The sequence below is a fragment of the Lissotriton helveticus genome, chromosome 5_1, assembly GCF_964261635.1.
Source record: "Lissotriton helveticus chromosome 5_1, aLisHel1.1, whole genome shotgun sequence".
NCBI lineage: Eukaryota > Metazoa > Chordata > Amphibia > Caudata > Salamandridae > Lissotriton > Lissotriton helveticus.
Genome location: NC_136065.1, coordinates 1176221600 through 1176241297, shown reverse-complemented (window position 1 = coordinate 1176241297; position 19698 = coordinate 1176221600). Strand labels below are relative to the sequence as shown.

At 44.5% G+C, this 19698-nt stretch overlaps 1 protein-coding gene across 1 annotated transcript in view; it reads left to right on the top strand.

Annotated features, from left to right (window-relative positions):
• The window catches only part of AFAP1L2 (actin filament associated protein 1 like 2), a 523453-nt gene that overhangs the window by 394770 nt on the left and 108985 nt on the right, over positions 1 to 19698 (top strand). The window lies entirely within an intron of this gene.

The window sequence follows — 19698 nt, the reverse complement described above, 5'->3', positions numbered from 1 at the left end:
GAACCATTTTCCTCATGAACCATATTCAGTGATGGCCAGTGTGCACTGCAAACAAAATAATCCTTGTTGAAATTTGGATTCTGCAGCTCTTAAACCGTGAGTCCGTGACTAATATTGTGCACAATTAAAGCGCTAGGAAACATTGAAGGTTCACTTGCTGTTAAAAGACCTGCAGTCACACTGCTAAATAGTGCTTGAACAACAGTCCATAAGAGTAGCACTGCCACTTACTAGCTCTGAGTAGCTGCATGACGCCCCTCTGAGAGCAGCGCAAAGATGGCGCTGCGTTATCACCACTAGCAGCAGACAGCCCTACACGCCTCAGTGGGCATGCTTTCCTCGTGAAAGTTGAAGTGTTTATTCAGTAAGCAAGGTGCATGCCACGTTTTTGGGTGCCAATTTTTTCTAAAGAATTGTATTTTCGAAAAAAAATCTTGTGCATATTTAAAAGCAGATATTATATATTTTTTTATTTGCACTAGAGCTGATTTTGGATAAGAGTGCTTCTGCAGATGTGTCACGGAGAGGAACGAGGCTTTGAATTGCGCATGCACATAAAAAGGAAGAAAGGGTGTTTTCGTTTGAGGAAGAACAGTTTCATGTAACATTAAAAAAAACTTCTTTTAGATCCAAATAGAAATGGGATGGTGTCACTGAGACTATTTGCATTAATAGTAGTGAGCTGCTGCTGTGCTACAATATTGAAAACACACATCACTGTCCCGGAATAGTATATGTAAACACACTTCGAATTTGGGCAAGTGCCAGTGCCCTGTCAGGGACATTGTCAAAGAGGGCATGAAAGAGCTGAAACTGGATCAATAATTCAAAGCTGCCCCGAACAGAGCCCCGCAAAATACATTTGGCCGAGGGCCCCCAAAATCCTTAAGATACCTCTGCACTCAGAAAGAAGTAGGATACTCCCGAAGAGCTACGCCTAGGACAAGGTGTCGACCCTAACGTCATCTGAGGTCAAAGGGTACAGGATGAAACGTGTGCTTCCCCTGGCATTCGAAGAATCGTCATCGATGCGGTGTCTCGTGAGGTGGAACCGGTTCCGGTGCACGTCATACACATAGCTGCCAAGGTTTCAGATTGCTACGTGTGACATTTTCAAAATGTCAGTGTAATTATGAGTGACATTTCAACGACTAGGAGTGACACTTTCTCACAAGCAAAATCGAGCAATGAAGATGAGGGAAACCTATAAATATCAGAAATTACACCCATTTGAGCAACAAGAAACTTCAAGAACATATTAAAAGTGCTGCAAAGCACTAGAAATGGTCTCTGTCCACATGGGACCTGGCCCAACAGGAAGGATGTGTGAGGCACCAACATGAACAAGTTACCCACGAAGCAATCTCAGTTATCTAAGTGTCACACTGTCTCAGCTGACACGTGCACAGACAGACTAGACTGCCTAGCACCATGCTGCATTATCTTCACAGGCTAAGGCCGGTGCAATAATCTCCCATACAACATAGAGGATAGCTTATTGCTGTCAGAAACCTGTTTTAAATTACCCCCTGCAGTTTCGAGAAATAAACCGCTAACTTAAAGGAAGGCACATATACACACACTATTACAGCTATTATCATTCCTTTAGCACTAAAAGGTGGAGGTAAAGGGATCTGAAGGAAAAAGAGAAGGAAGAAGAGGAAAAAAATGAAGGAGGGAGAGGAGAGAGACAATGGGAGCAGGGAGAGGGGTGAGAGGGGAGGAGGTAGACAAAAGGAGGAGAGAGGGAAAGAGAATAAAAAGAATGGGTATGGTTGAGATTGGAGGAGAGAGAGATGGCCAAAAGCAGAAATGGAAGGGAAAATGAAAATGTGAGCATTTGAAATATTGCAGCAAGTAAATATAGCCAGACATGCGCTGGACACCTCAGTTGAATTAGAGATGCAGCAGGTGGGTGTGAACAGGCAGCAGCTCTGTCTTTAAAAGACCATTTGCTTCTTAGTTAGGCTTTGTTGTATTTCAGCCCTTCTTAGAGCCCCTGCTTCTTCACCCTGCCTATTTCTGGAAGAATCACCCCTCGGCCGGCCTCCTGCAATTTGGATCTAGTTGCGCCTCTGGGTGTGAACAGTTGTGGAGCAGAGTAAAATTAACATTATTTCAACATCATTGCCATTAACATCAGTGCATTTCATTTATCACTCCTACGTTTCTAATCGAAGCTACAGCTGATGGCAGAGTTCCAATCAGAGGCGTGCTGTGTGCCAAAGAAGCGCCTTAGATTTGTTTGAATCATATTACATCTTGGTCCCAAGGAAATAAAACAGAAGTACTTGTGTGTTAGTGGTAAACATCAAAAGTGAGAGCATACCACGGCCAGGGGCTTGCAGCCAAGGTCATGCAGGAACAATCAACGGGCCCACCCCTGCGACAACCTCACTGCCGAATGAAGACAACAATGCATTCATTTGTATTAATTGTAAATATGCCATACATGTTCTTTCATTTAACTACGAGGAATGAGCTACCTGCGTGAGCTTCTGTAACAAACGCGCCCAGAACCTGCAACTGTGAGACTGCCTTTCCGATGCTTATTAATATTATGCAATTAATATAATATGACTAATAGCGCATTTGTCCCATGCCGCTGGGATTGCCTCGAAAGCTGTGCACTTCTCTGCTCAGAAAGATTTAGGTGACATTTACCAGCTTTACCCATCACTAATGGCTAATGCCCAGCAAGGTTCAGAAGGTCTGTGTTTTTCAGAAGAGGATTTTTCTTCTCCCAGCTGCCTGTGTACTGTGCACTCTTCCACCTTAGTATCCCGTCCCCACCCTCCCCTGACGATTTTTTTTAAGAAGATAGTTCCGCGGGTTCAGCTCCTGCTTCCAAGACCCTTTTGAGAGATCTCACGGTCAAATCTATCAACTCAGATTTCAATCCTTCCCAGTAGGATAAAAGCAAAGCAGCACTTCCACTGAGCTCCGTCATTGTGCAATCTATTATTCGAGTGCCTTGAAACGATTTTTTTTGTTCTATGCCATAGCAACATCAAATTCCTGACAGCTGTTTAGAAAACTTTAATAAATGAGGGACTAGAAACGGGAGACTAGTTTTGCTGAGTTGGCGCCTCATTACCTGCACTGCACAGAACATGCATACCATTCACTGCAAGAGCTGTTGCTGCTCAGAGAAGAAGATAGAAAGAGTCCGAGCCCACCGTTGTATCTATGCCCCTCTATTTCTTTCATACTTTCATTATCTTTTTAGAACATTGTTTAATGTAAGCTGCGCATATTTACACTTTTGCACCTTCGCAACGCTGTGGACAGTTGCATTGTAATAATTGCAATTATATAGCGCTTACCCCTGAACAGATCAGTTTGATTATCATATTATAACATAACTTACGTGGGTGCCGCCCGGACGCTGTCCCGTCGTGCTAATCGATCGACGATGGATGCAGTACTGGATGGATGTAAGCTGCTTAAGCAGGCCCGCCCGTCCAGGCAGCAGCCACTGCCAGCCAGCAGGCGGTCCGACTCCGAGTCCACACACACACTGGTGGTCACGACGACGACTCACTCAGTCCCACTCCCACAACAGTCCTCGACCTCGGCTCTCCTCACTATGGCATTGGCATCACATGATCGTATCTATCAACTTACTGTGTCCACTGACTTTCACTTTCGGTATGTGTGTTGTTGTGCAGTACTGGGCAGGGCATGATTCCAGCATGCGCAGTGACGAGGGACAATGGCCAATCACTGAAGACAATGGCTCAGAGCAGCCAACACCCACGCGCGCGGCACCATCCTGGCGCAGCAGCCAATCCTGGTGCAGAGTTAGCAGTGCCACTGCGCCAGGATTGGCTAAAGAGCAGACTGAAATCTGCCCACTTAGAGACCCGGGGCCCCGGGTCCAAGCCTATATCGATAGTGGTAGAGGGGGGGGATCTAAAGTGTGCGCATGCGCGGGCCCGTCGAATTCTGGACAACTCCGGCCTTTTGCATGCGCACTCGCAGTCACCCTCGGCCTGTGCGCTGCCTCAGCCTGGGCTGTCACTCTCTGCTGCAGCCCCTCCCACCACGGGCCGGCCCACTTCTTTATGGATGCCCGATCCTGTCGGGCTTCTCCCGGGGCCTTGGTGCGCTCGGTGCTCCGATTTTGTTTTTGGGGGAACTTGATAAAAAAAACATATTTTATTATGCAGTGCAGTGTCGGCGGTGGTCCAGGCTAGTGGGGCAACGCCCCAACGCCCCCAATGGACGCACCGCCACTGTAGAGGACATTCAAAATGTCAAGTTAATATGGTTACAAAAGAAAAATGCCCAAGATAAGAATAAGAAATATAATGCCACAAGTGAAAGTAGAAAGTAAACAAATTTAGCTTGTTACAGACTTGGTAATTAATCACATGTAGGCAATTTTAAAACTTTTCCTGCCTTAAGTAAGATTTTTCCATGAGTAAAAAGAAAATAAAGATCATTTTGCTTGAATATGCAGATGTACGGAACCTAATAAAATACATTTTGTGACAATTCATCAGGTTTCTGTCATGACCGTATTAAGTGTGGGTGATGGAAAATGTTGTGGCATGCAAGAATAAGAGTTTTCTCTCATGCATCCTTAGAATAAATGATAAGCTCCTTCCTGTTTTTGTTGACTCATGCGCTAGTTTCACCATATTATGCAAGGAAGTGTTCTAACAAAACTGGTTTAATCCAAAACTGTGTCTCCTGCTGTTGATCCTGGTGGCTATATTGGGCATAGATTTAAACTAATTGGGTACTTCTAGTCTAATATGGAATTATCGGCTGGACGCACAAGGGCGAAAGTATACGTCTCTAAGAAAGGACCGTTATTACTAGGTTGGCCTCATCAGGAGGAGATAAGAATCAAACTTGATCCTAGAGCTGATCTTCCTATGTTTATAGTTAACTCTTCTGAAATTGAAAATGACAACAATGCTCCAGAATTCCAATTGATTTATTTCCACTTTACAGGAGAAATTTCCTTCTGTTTTTGTGGACAAATTGGGGGAATATCAGAGTTTTAAACACAAAATAATTCTAAAGGAATGTGTTGTTCCAGTTAGACACTAAGTAAGATATGTTCACCTGCACATAGAAGCAAATGGAATGGGATTTTGGCTGATCTGGTGACTGAAGAGAAAATCGAGCCAACTGCATCTTCTCCATTGGCTTCTCCTATGGTGAGCTTGTTCAAAATCTCGGGGGAGTTAAGGTTATGCATAGAACTCTGTACTTGAATGAGGAAATATGGGTAGACTCATCCTCTTCCCAATTTGCATGAGATGGTATCTACTTTAGCAGGAGTGTCTGTTTTTTCCCCACTTTATATTTTGCGAGCTCATACCAACAGATTATTTTGGATGACAAATCCAAGTATTTGACAACAGTTGTCACTAGAGAGGGGATGCTTTGTTATTGTACAATGCCTTTTAGCTTTGCTTCTGTGGTGTCCGGCTTTCAAATGTTAATGAAAAAATTGATTGGTTGCTTTTCAAGGCAATAATTTAATCTTTGGTGGAAGTGTCTGCGAACGTGACCAGAATTTATACAGGATACTGGATGCACTGTAGTAGGTGGCTTTCAATGCACCGTAGTCGGAGGCTTTCACTCTGAAGTTAAGTGGTAATTCAGGAAACAGGAGGTAGAATACCTCTGACATTCTGTTTTAGGAGTGCAGTTAATATGTACAAATGCAAAATGAAAAAAATTCATGAATATCAAGAGAAGGAACAAAAATGTTCACAGTAGTGTCAGATTGAAGAAAAATTCTGACTCTGGTAAAAACACCGCATTATTGTCTGATCCTGTCCAAGCCGTTGAAGTCTTTAAAAATGTAGTTGAGGTAAGAAGTGGTGCTGTATGGAATGTCAATAGAGTTTTTCTGTGTAATGAGGGAGGAAGAGGACAGGATGGGTTTTCTAATGGTAGTATTTATGATGGGGAAATTTATTTTTAGACTTTTAGGTTGAAAAGAAATGGGTAGGCAAGTTATATCTGTGCAGGACTCAGTAGTACCTAATGTTAGTGTTAGCACAAGAGAGGTTGCAGCATCACTGAGCAATGGTATTAATAACATTCATGGAACCATAGGGACAAGAAAGAGTGTAAGATCTGCAAGCTACCATCTAAAATGAGACCGTGTAATGTGATACCTTATATACTTTATTATGCTTCTCCTTTCTTTTTATTCTCTTTGTTTCAGCTTTTGATAACTTGTTTTTTCTATGGAAGGAAGATATGTGGCAACCGTACTGTTGATGAACACTGTTGTGCTGTTGTTCACATGCGTTTCCTGCCTTTTAGGAATGGTAGAATGTGGACCTTAGTGTTCTGTATGGTTGGAGTATGTTTTGCGCTGGCTGCTGACCATGATGGGACGTCTGTTTTTTGTACCCACAATCCTCTATAATTAAAGGTTCATTGCAGAACTAGAGTTTAGTGGACCTCCATTCTACGTACACGCTAGAGGGAAAGCCAATGCCCCTCTTTGTAGTCCTCCTGAAAGCTCATTGTTAGGTCGATCACATTACATCTTGTGACAGCTGCGCTGTCAAGCCAGACCTAAAAAGGGAGAAAGCTCTTTGATCTTTCAGGACAAAGAAAATGATGGAAAAACGACAAAATACGGGTGCAGAGTAAAAGGAAAGATGATGGTGTGATTCCTGTGCACTGTTGAAACAAGCAGACCAGACAGAGTGGTGAAAGTGAGAGAGACCTCCTTTCAGCAGGAGGTGAGCCGTTAAGGATCAATGGAAGCCAACAATGGCATTCACAGTTTTAATATATTTTAGTATTTCCCCTAAGACAAAAATATGCAATGAACAGTAATTGAAATTAGCATGTGGAGACTGTTATATATTCAAAATAATGTTTTCTGTGGTGGAGCCAAAGAATGTTTGCTTTGATTGGCTTCACAGTAGAGATAAGAAAATATTGTGTGTTTTCCTCCAAAATCAGTGAAGACAGCCGTCATGATTTCATCTAGAGTGGAGCGATGAAAGGATTCCAAGCTTCCTTCGAGAGGAAATGAAGAGTATTTCAGAGTGGAGAGAGGCCAGAACTGCTTGGCTTCCTCCAAAGTACATCACATTAACCATTGCATCAGTCTCCACTCCGTTTGAGCATTAGAAAGGATTGATTAATATTAGATTAGTGTTTTTAGACTACTTAACTTTGTTTGATAATCTAGATCACAATATCCTTGTGAGTGGCTTACTATGGGTAGGGCTATCCCAGGTTCAATGGCTTGATTTAAATCCTTCCTTGATGATACATCTTGGCCAGGTGTGGATGGTGGGGCAGCTTTGTGGATCAAGTCATCCTGTGGGGTCTGCAGGATTTTTCTTTAACCCATGTGCTTTTTCGCAAATATATAGAACAATGTCACAGTCTTCTGAGGGTACAGGATAAAGGCCCCCACATCAATCAATCAAGGGATTGTAAAGCGAGCTACTCACCAGTGAGGGTCTCAGGGCGCTTGTGGGTGGGGGGGGGGGTTAAGCAGCTCCATTCAGTCGAAGAGACAGGTCTTGAGTGTCTTCCTGAAGTTGTTCAGAGAGGGGGCACATCTGATGTCGATTGGGATCTCGTTCCCGGTCTTGGCCGCGATGTAGGAGAGGGCTCTTCCACCTGTTCTGGCTCTGCGGATGCGTGGGGTTTCAGCAAGGGCGAGGTCAGCAGATCAGAGGTTTCTCTAGGGTACGTGGAAGTAGATTATCACATTGAGGTATTGGGGGCGGGTGTTATGGAGGCTTTTGTAGGCAAGGGTGAGTATCTTGAAAGTTACTCTCTTCTCGGCGGGGAGCCACTGGAGGTTCCGCGGGTGTTGGGTGATGTGTGCATGTCGAGGGATGCCGAGGACAAGTCTGGCTGCGGTGTTCTGAATGGTCTGGAGTTTGCGGAGCAGAGACTTGTTGATCCTGGTGTAGAGGTAGTCCAGTCTGCTGGATATGAGTGCATGGGTGACAGTCTTCCTTGATTCGGGGGGATCCATTTGAAGGTCTTTCGAAGGATGCAGAGGGTGGTGAAGCAGCTGGATGCAACGGCGTTGACCTGTAGGGTCATGGAGAGGGCGGAGTTGAGTACGATGCCGAGGTTACTGGTGTGGTTCATGGGGGTGGGGGGCTGCCGCGGACAGTGGGCCACCAGGTGTTGTCCCATGCAGAGGGGGAGGGTCCGAGGGCGAGGACCTCTGTCCTCTCCGAGTTGAGCATCAGGCAGCTATTGCTAAGCCAGGACGCAACGTCCTTCATTCCTTCCTGGAAGTTTAGTCTGGTAGTGATGGGGTCCTTGGTGAGGGAGAGGATGAGCTGGGTGTCATCGGCGCAGGATACTATGCTGAGTCCATGCTGTCTGACGATGGCGGCGAGGGGGGCCATGTAGATGTTGAAGAGCGTGGGGCTGAGCGACAATCCTGGGGGCACTCCACAGTTGGTTTCCGTGGGTTCCGAGAGGAAAGGCAGCAGTCTGATTCTTTGGGGTCTGCCGTGAGTAAGGAGTGGATCCAGTCAAGGGCAGTTCCCTGTATGCCGGCCTCGTGGAGTCTGGTGGTGAGTGTGCGGTGGGAGACGGTGTTGAGCGCTGCAGAGAGGTCGCGTAGGATCAGGGCTGCGGTGTGTCCTTGGTCGAGGAGGGTGCGGATGTCGTCAGTGCAAGCGAGTAGAGCGGTCTCTGTGCTGTGGTTGCTGAGGAATCCGAATTGGAAGGGGTCGAGGATGGAGTTTTCTTTGATGGATTTTGTTAGTTGTGCGTTGGCGGTCTTCTTGTGACTTTGGCCGCGAAGGGGAGAAGGGAGTTTGGTCGGCAGTTCTTGAGGTCCGTGGGATCTGCTGAGGGATTCTTGAGTAGGGGTCTGACTTCTGCACGTTTCCAGTTGTCTGGAAAGATGCGGGTCTCGAGGGTGGCGTTGATGGTGAGTCGTAGTTCCGGAGCAGTGGCCGTGTTGGCTCTGTGGAAGAGGGGTCAGGGATCCATGGGGGTTCCAGAGTGGATGCCTTTCATGGTCGAAATGGTGTCTTCGGTGGTGACTGGGGTCCAGAAGGAGACGGTGGGCAGGCTGGTGTTGCTGGAGTAGAAAGTGGCTTCGAAGTCAGGTGTCAGGTCATAGAAGTCTAGGCCAACAACTTCCTGCATCCTTTAGAATTTGCTTTAGAAATTCCCAATTACCCAGAGCTATATATAATGTAAATCCTTTAATATAATAAAGCGTAAAGATATAGAAAGAGCCATGATAGTTACAGCTCTTAAATGGCAATCCAATATTGGAATAAATAAGATAGTACAAAGCCAGTTAAAGAAAGACTTCAATTTAGTATACCCTTGGATAAGTAACTATCTTAACAACAAAGGTTTTAATTTTCATTCCATTGGGGCATCGGTTTCGTATTTGTGAGACCCTTTTCCGTCATTATTGTGAAATTAGATTATTACAATGTGGTCTAAAAGGATTTCAAATCGAAGCCAAACCCATCTCTTGTTAAAAACCAAACAAAATTGGCTAAGGTGGGGATTTGATAATCCTTTGTTGAGACACCAGGAATGTCTGTATCTCTTGACTACGCACACAATATTTTTTCTCAACAATCTACTAATGAAAATGAAAGGGTAAGGTGGGCTTAACATCCTTATTTTATGGGACATGTTGAAGAGCGTCATAAAGAAATATTGCCAGCATAAATTGCATAAAGCCAAACATTTCAAAAGAAGTATTAAGGCTGTTGAGAGGTAAGAGACATATAGAACAGCAGGCAACAAGCGAGAAAAGCCTATAGCTCCCAAAAAAAAGACGTTGTTTTAAAGAAATGATTATTATAATATGATTATTTCTGCAATATTACCTTGAGTTGGGCTTCATGAATGCCTACACTAGGTCCCACAGTTAAGTAGGATGTCAGCAGAACCCAGTTCGCCCGCCTATCAGACCTAGTAGCAGCCCCTTGGTCTTATGGACTGGTAACTGGGTTCTCCTGAAACATTAATTAGTTATTTGTAGGCCTCTTCTGTTTACAGATCTTCAGCTAAAATACTCCTAGATAACAATGGTATGGAATACCATGAAAGAGGGATGTCGGCCTTTGGCTAGTGTACACAGTGAAGAAAACAGAAAAAGTGAAATAAGTAAATGTAACCAGAGGGAGAAACAGAAAAAACGAGCATGAGAGAGGTACGAAAAAGGTAAGGACAAGAGAAAAAAGATAATTAGAAAGGGTAAATAAAGAACTGGAGGAGGAAGGAAGACTGACCCGAAGGAAGCATGAAAGGAAAGAAGGAAAATAGCTAGAACTTGAACTTGGAAGGGTGAAAGGTTTGATGGACGGGTGAAAGGATCGACATGTGAAAGAATGAAGGATGGAAGAATGGACAAGATGGATGGGTGAAAGGACTGATGAATGAATACGTGAATATTATTGATGGGTGGATAGGTAAAAGGATGGATGAGTGGATGGAAAGGTGAAGGGATGGGCAGATGGATGAATGAATAGACGCCTTGGCCCTCCAGTCATGGATTTCTACTGCCATAGATACGCTGGCACCGCCCGACATACTAAAGCACGGAGGACTACACCATCAGCTCCCTGGTTCTCTGATGCTCTTAGAGTGGCCAAGAGCAGATGTAAACATCTTGAACACCAGTGGAGGACTAACTATGATGAGAGCACTAAAACTATCTACAAGACTGCCCTTAAGGAGCTCAGAAAAATGATAAAATCCGCCAGAAGAAAGTACATAGCTAACTGTATTAAGTCAGCAGAGAACTCTAGCAAGGAACTTTTTAATATAGTGGATGCGTTTCTTCAACCCCAAGCAGCACAAATGGAACTCCCAGCCTCCCCCTCACTTTGTGACAACATCGCCGACTTCTTTGATAACAAGATTTGCACGATCTACAATACCTTTGTGTTCAGCGTTGCTACTATTAAATCTGATAGGACTGACGGAAATGGTCTACAAGCAGAACTATGTGATATTAACCCCATCGCTCTGCAAGATGGGATATCCTTGATTAATGGCTAAAAATCAGGCTCCCTGGAAGACCCCTGTCCCCTTAAACTATGGAGTATAGTGGCCCACTCAATAGCCAAAAATCTGGTTCACCTTTGGAACTCCTCCTTAGCAACAGGCATCTTCATCGAGATGTGGAAACACGCTACGGTGTTACCCCTCAAGAAAAAGCACAATGGGGCACCAGAAGACCTCAGTAACTATCGTCCCATCTCACTTCTGCCAGCCCCTGCTAAGCTCCTTTCTGTCTAACCGGTCACAACAAATCGCTCTACTAACAATTAAATCCAAACGTAAAGAGATCTGGTGCAGTGTCCCCCAGGGCTTTACACTTAACCGGCTCCCCTTTAATATGTACCTGGCTCCTTTGTTCACCCTTATCGCCAACTGGGCGTGAAGGCGACCTCTTACGCCGACGACACCCAGTTGGTGTTTTCCTTTAAAGAACAAAAAGACACAGCCCTAGCAAACTTCAAGGGTTGCATGACAGACATCTCTCGCTGGATGAACAATAATAAGCTGAAGTTCAATGGCAGTAAAACGGAGGTACTATTCTTTGGGAATATTTGCCCTCCACCCACGGAGCTCTGGTGACCACAGGAAATGGGCCATCCACCTACCCGGCAGCATCGGCAAAAAATCTAGGGGTTAAATGGGAGACAGACCTCTCCCTTTCAGTCCAGATTACGCAGGTGTCAGCGGCCTGTTTTGGGAAATTAAAAAGCCTGCGTAAAGTTATCCAACTATTGCCTGAGGAATGTCGCCGGGTGATCATACATACCACGGTGACGTCAAGACTGGATTATGCCAACAGTCTATATGTAGGTCTGCCGGCCTAACAGATTAAAAGACTGCAATTAGTCCAAAATGCAGCAGCAAGAATGATAAGGAGAGTACTCTTCCGGCATCATATCTCGCCACATATTAAGAAATTCCACTGGCTGCCCATGGCTAGGAGAATAGAATTCAAGGCACTTACCCTTGATTTCCGGTCTCTCAACGGAAACTGCCCTAACTATCTGAAACTACGTCTGTGTAGCTACAAACAAAATAGAACTCCGAGATCTAACACCTTGAACTTGTTGAGCGTCCCTAGGTTCAAAAAGGCGCGCATTGGAGGCAGATCCTTTGGGACCATGGCCTCAAAGCTCTGGAATGCGCTGCCCAACTTTCTGCGGCAGATCAAATTGGAGCCCGTCTTTAGGAAAGCCCTGAAGATGTGGCTTTTTAGTCTGGATCCTTAGTTCGGGACCTCACCTGCCGGTCTAGCGGTCGCACCCATGTTTCTTTTTCAGCCCCGGGACACCTCTGCTTGAGGTAGCTGTTCGCGCTCTTATAAATTCTGCTATTATTATGAATAGATGGCTTTAATTACTGGTGCTACGTGGGTAAGGGATGTGTTTTGATCAGGGACATATAGGCCAGTAGTGAAGACTAGTCACTGCTTCTCATCTGGGACAAGGCAGTAGTAAAGGTTCCTTCCGATTCCTCCCTGGCGTTTTTACCCCAAGCGAGCACTGTGCAACATCTTTAGCACTGGGCCTTACTCCCACGGGTAACCAACACGTTGCACTTCAACATTGTATGATGTCAGTTCCAACGAACCTAAATGCACAAGTGTGGTGACCATCAGTAGAAAGCCTAGACTTCTTTCCTAACCCAACAATAGGCCCAACCCCAATTATCGGGCATCTGAATTTGGGTCCCTCTTATCTGGCGGTTACAGATCTGGCGCAGAAGTTGAGCTTGTGCAATTAAGACAGTGTCCATAATAACTGTCCCCTTTCCTACCTGTTTGAGTTGTCTTGAAAAGGAGCATTGAAAGTGTGAAAAAGCTTCCGTGCCCACTGGGGCACTTATGCGGAATGCCTTGATATTAACATTCCGTCAATCAATATATTTCTTTTAGATATGTGTTACAATAATACAAACAGGCAATTGTTGTGGCCTTGGGACAACATGAGGTGCAGGCCGGGAGAGAGCAAGCCCATGGACCTCTTTTATGGCACTTGCCCCGTCGGCCCCCTCATTGTGAATTGTGGCCACAGGCAGCAAGAACACAGAACAGCAAGATGGCAGAGGCCCCGCCACAGAATAAGCCTTCCTGGTGCTGCGGAGGCTATGCCTGCATATGAGATTACTCCTGGGCGGTGCACGACCCAAGGACTATAGCCCAGATTACAGAGGGCTATATTTACCCCAAGCGGGGATGCAATTAAGCCCTACCCGACACCCTCAGCCACCTAGCTGGGAGACGGTTCTAGGAAAGCACGAGGTGCGGGCTCAGAAAAGACGAGCTCGCAAGCCTCTTTTATGGCGCTTGCCCTCCTGCCCCCCCTTGCTGTAAATTGTGGCCAGAGGCCCTGAAGGGGAGAGACTAGAGGGCCTGAGAGCCACCGTGGCCCCAGGGTGGATTGGATTTACAGACAGCTCTTGGGAACAAGCTGTCGCCATTATGCACACAGCAGCGTGTTTATTTTTGCATGGAAAAGCACCCAGAGTGTGCCGGGATCCCCCTTGTGACCCCCTGCGCCTCTGAGCGCTGTGCCTGCTCGGAGTAAACATGATCCGTCCCTTCACACCTCCAAAGATAAGAAATATCGTCACGACCGCCAGCAAGCTGGCAATCCAGTCCGGATGGGCCGGACGAAAAGGCGACAGGGCGGTAACAAATAAGCCTCATTTCTAATCGGAGGCCAGCGTTTTGCATAAAGGATGACGCCAGCCAATGGGATTGATAGGCGGGGCTTCAAGTCCCCTTCTGAAATCTCCTTGATCACAAGAGGTCTCGCAGAGCGAGCTGCATGCATGCGCTGCAACACTAGGCGAGACCTGAAAAGGGGAATTCCCTCAGAAGGAGCGTATGTGCCTCTGTGCTGAAAAAACCCAAACACATTGATAGTAAATTCATCGGCACAATTAAGAACGCCTTCCCAATGCTTTTACATGTGGGTCACTGGGAATTCAGAAAGAATCTGTGACATTTAGAGTACCCCTGGATAACTTTGTGTTTCACAAAACAATTTGGTATATATCCAAACGAGCGGGTAAGCATAAAATAGTAAATGTAGGATTATTTTGGCATGTAGATTTTTTTGATTATTTCTCATAAACAAACTTTTTTGTTACTAATCTGAATCACCAGAATTTTCTTTTTGAAACGCTCAACGATTATTTTAATTCAGCACTGTAGGTCAGAGATAGACGTAGCTTTACAATATATATATATTGTAATGTAATGGGGGACAGGACCCACTGGGCAGTAATGTGTGCATGTTTAATAAAATATTGGTGAGGACTACATTTGTGTTTCAAGTTTTTGTCAACTTCTGTGACAATATATATAGTATGTGCTCTATAATCATGCATTGTGCACAATGTACACCTCCATTATGCATTGATAACAGTGCAAACTTTTGTGAATCATGACTATTTGAGCATTGGGCAAATATGTTTTTTCTGGGCTAAGTGTACACTCTATCTTCGGAAAAGTTTTGAGCATTGACCTAAGATTGTGCAGTTGAACTGAGACCCTTTTATGGCTCACCTACTGGTGGATTTTGCTGTGGGTTCTAGAAGACCTTTTGCCTATAATAAAATATACAGAAAGGGATTTTGGTCCGCTCCTTTTAAATTATTGCTATCTGTGTGTCTATCTTAGATGCCTACTCCATATTCAATTGCTTTCCTCGCTATTTTTATGTTTGCCCTGCCCCAGAGCATAAATTCCTCATATCAATTCTGATTGGACGTCTTGTATCTTTAAACTGTCACGTTCTGTTTCAGCAATCTATGTATATATACACATATATTTTTGTCTTTTACTCTAGTTGTTGCTTGTGCGGTGCCCTTCAGCTACTCCCAACTGCCGCTGCTCACTTCCCTGCCTGTTGAACCCCACCCCTCACCTTGTGATGCTGTGTCGTATGCGGCAGGGCTGTCTTGGTCATATATACATGCTACATGCAAAGCAAGGCTGATTATATGTAATGTGAAGGGTGTTAACTGTTTAAGGTGCGTTAGTCTTTGGCCTAGAAAACCAAGCTGTGAGATCATCATTATTTTATCTGCAGGTTCATATTAGTTGCACAAACAAAAGTAACACAAACACGGCAGAAAGGGATTTTCCATTCTCTAGTTTGGAAGACTACGTGTAGTGATTAGCACTACAAAGCACGGAAGAAGCTTGGAAGGAAGAAGGAAGCTAAATTGTTGACAGTGGCTTGCCTTTCAAGAGTGTCTATAACAGAGGCATTACTTGTACAGCTATGAAGACTGGTTGCTAGAGGAGACGTGCTGGAGAACCATTAACTGACTGCAGGACAACAGCTTTCTGCGTGTGTGGGGACAGTTACATGGCTTCGCATAAAAAAGTAGACCGATTACTGGTAACTCAGCCTGCATATTAACCAGTACTTAATTTACAAAAATGAGTGCTGGTGTTCAAAGTCCTGCTCAGAATTCTTAAAACCACCTCATGCCTCTTTAATTAACTACCAGACACTCCCTGCCCCTTCTTCTCACTCTTGCAGGCTTTCTTCATCTGTGACAGTTTGGGTGTCTTTCTCTTCTTCCCTCTTTCTGATCTATGTATTTTCCTTCTCTTGCTCTTGGTCATAATCTGATACAGACAAATGTGAGCCAATGTGTAGGAAAGTGACCCTTTTTGATATGACCATCCCACCTTTTACCCTGGTACTGATGCTTTTCGACTGAAAGTGCACTGGTTCTCTGCTAACCAGGCCCTCAGTGCCAGTGTTCTTGCCCTTAAAACAGGTAAATGTCTAATTGTAATCCAATTGGCAGGAACTTTAGCACCCCTGTAAGTCCCTAGTAAATGGTAGCTCTGGTACTCAGAGTATGGATACTAAAAAGGATCCCTAAGGGTTGTAGCATGTATTGTGCCACCCAAGGTGACCCACACAATAACTTCATGCAGCTGCCATTGCAGAATGTGTAAAATAGTGCAAATCATTTTGAAAGCATGACTTGGCACGCTTCATGTGTGCCATGACCACACACACTGCATATACTATATGTAGGTCACCCCTACAGCAGGAGAGCCCTAAGGCAGAGTGCATCATGTTAAGGGCCCCCAGTTTAATGGTATTTATTTGTTTGACATTTCCGTCTCTGTTTATCCATATTTATTTTTTGTCAAATTTATCTGTATTTATCCATATTTATTATGGATTTTGTGAAAAAAATAAAGCTGAAACTAGTATATTTCCACATTTATTTAACCAGTAAATATGCAGTCATGATTGAATGCCTGCCAGGTTTCAGTGAACTGAACCCCCTCAGAAGATAAATCAATGCACTTATATGAAAATATGCACATTTCTATATCAGCCTTGTGCATATCTACTGCTGTTTAAGCCTCTTTACTACAATTCCTTTATTTTAACCCCCTTACCTATCAATCCACACAGTTATTGGTCTGGCAGTCATGGCAAAGTGTATTTAGAATCACTCAAAAAGCACCCAATTTCCGTTTTATCCACATTGAAAAATAAATACAGACAAGAAATTAAATAGGTTTCTGTATGTATTTTTTCGTAAAAAATCTGTAAAAACAGAAAACAGGGAGCCTTAATTATATTATATGTGAAGACATATCTGCATGAGCAGAAATGCCCCTGTGGTGTCTGGTTCCATTGTCATGACATTGGTAGTGATCAGGAAGCAATCTTAAGCATATGTCCTGGGCACTGGTCATGATGAGTTAACCAGCTACATAACGGTTTCCCAAAAAATAAGTGTTTAATATAAAACAGCTCATCTTAATAAATCCACACTGATGCCAGTGTTGGATTTATTATGACATGCACCCAGAGGGCACCTTAGAGGTACACCCTGAAACCTACCAGTCATTTAGTGTGCTCACTGACTGGACTCTTCCAGCCTGCCACCACAGGTGAGTTTCTGACCCCCTGCTCGGGTGAGCCAATGCTCTCAGAGGTCAGGAACAATGCCTCCTCCAGAGGAAGGTGATCATATCTCCTCCAGCAGGATGGCTAGTGAATTAGCATACCAAGGCCAGAGGCTTCAAAGTCTCTGTTGCCTTTGGTATGCAACCCCAGCTTGCTGCAGACCAGGAGAATGTCACCCCCTGCCCTGAAGCCCATTTGGCACCAGAGCAGGCTGGACAATTAGCTAGTCAGTAGGCATGTTGCACTCTTAGAGACTAGGCACATCTCTAAAGTGGGCCACCTGAAGCGGACACTTGAAGAAGGGTTTCACCATCTTGTTTTTGGTGAAACTAGAAACTCTAGGTCAGGTTTATGCCCACTCTCCACAGGAAATGGTCATATAGGGGGGTAGTCACCACAGGGGTAGGTAGTCCATTGGCTACTACCTAACACTCCCCTCAATGCCCCACAATTCCGTCCACCGAGGAGCAACTCACCAGAAGGAATTCGAGGATCCAGGTCAGCCCCGTCGTTTCACCAAGACTCGAGACACTGAGCCTTCCTGGAGCCTCCCTGCACTGATACCTGGGGTACCGGAGCCCTTGCAGGCACCAAGGCTTGTTGTGTGTCCAGCCCAGACACCACCACCACTGACCTGCCTATGAGGTACATCAGGATCCCCAAGGTCATTACTGAGAGCGGCCCTGCAGTCTTGTTTTATCCCCTCTCCAGGTCGCCGAATCCAAGTGAGAGCCTCTAACTGCAGCGATCCACTGGACAAAACACCTCAGCACCTGAGTCCTCCAGCCCAGGTTCACGTAAACCAGTTGTGTGGCTGTGCTCCAGAGAACCTCAAGAGCCAAGCCCCCCTTTGGGTTGTGGTAGACTTATCCCCAAGTCTCGCCTTGAAAACTTTATTTTTCAGGTGCTTTTGCAATTGAATTTAATGTGTAGCGCATGAGGCTACCAAAGCGACCAGCACCTCTAGACTCAGACTTCCCCGGGGAAGGTAAAACCGAATTGCTGGTGATTTTCAGGATCTTTGCCCCTAAGCACATTGGGTCCCAAAAGGCACCCTCAAGAACCACTCGCACGTATATCTATGCAGTGTGATTTTCTAATAAGATAACATTACTGCGATCGAGGCTCATACCTCAAAACCATTATTTTACTGTATTTTTGCTAATATTACAAAAATCTATAACTCTGAAAATACTCATGATTCTGATAATCTTGGTCTCTAAAATTATATATAAATCAGTATTATTTTTCTAAATATGTCCCCAGTTTCTTCTTGAGTGTGTGTCTCATTTATTGCCTCTGTATGTACAACAAATGCTTAACACTGCCCTCAGATAAGCCTAAAATACTCGACCACACTATCACAAATAGAGCTCTTGGCATTATTAATGTAAGCCCTGTAAATCAATAAGGGTCGTCTGTACTTTTTGTTTGGTGCACCTTATATTGGCACTACCACATAAAAAGCCCTCTTCCTACACCAGTGCCCCTCACCAGAAACCACCAGCTCAAATTAAGCACGGATTAAAATCATGAGGCTGATAACTTATATATAGATGCTGGCTAGGAAATAGACTCGAGTATTAGGGGCTGTATGTATGACATAAAATGCTTTTGGTTTTTCTAATATGCCTTTTGTTTTATATAATGGCTGTTGAGATTACCAATATTAATAATAATTGCCACCATTCTAATACAAAAGGTTCATGTGCTGATTGTACATATTAAATAACCTTTTATTGTAAAATGCCAACAATTGTGTATGTCCGTTGCTTTTAGGGGGAGAGGGGAGGATTCGCGCATATAAAAAATAACCCCTGCAGATAAGAGTTTCCTAAATTAAATGTATTAATTCAGTAGTGCATTAGCACATCAAAACTTGTTTTTCCTTTCCCACCAAAGAGAAAACATTTTTTCCCTGTGGTGATGCGCTTTCCCCTGCATGCCTACAATTTTGGGTGGGGTTCCCCGACATTTCCACCCTAGAAATGAATTTACTCATTCCCTTGACAGCAATAGATTTCCATGACCAGTGTATAATTGGGTATTGGAAACTCATAACTTTGTGGGTGTTTAAAAACTTACACCAGTAATCCTTGACCTAAAACATCCACTGCCATCCGTGTGAGAAGATGGAGAAGATATTATCACACATACAATTACCAGTGGGTGTAAGTACAAGCAAGCGTCATTATATGTTTTCAGAATCCCAAGCCTTGATTCCAACTTGTAAATTGAGCTATATGTCCACCTAAATGCAACTTCCCCGGAGTTTTATATAGTGCGAACTTGACCCAAAGGTATCTGGTATCAGAGCGCTTTACAGGAGCACCAGTTGCTTACTTAAGGACACATTCATTTTTGTTGGGCATGTGGAGATTAAGTGATTTGCCCAGAATCACAGGATGTTGAGCGTCATTGCCGAGACTGGAACCTGTTTCCCCAGATTTGAGATCGACCGCCCTAGCCGTAAGGCTACATCCTCTCCCCAATTATGTAAATGGTATTGTGAATCAGAAGGATTTTTGAGGGAGTTGGTGAGTTTTTCACTTTCCAACCCCTTCTTATCACCACAGGGCAAGGTAGTTGGCCAGATGCAGACCTCAAATGCAGTGCTTTTGTTAATTATGTTGCCAAAACCTGTGTCAAGTCAATCGCGTTGAAATGCATGGGACTTAAGAACGGAAGTGTTCTGCATGTAACAGAGCGGTTTTAAAAGCTGGTACCTGGTTAATTCTGTCTTCTGTGCTGGCCTTAGCAGTACAGCATA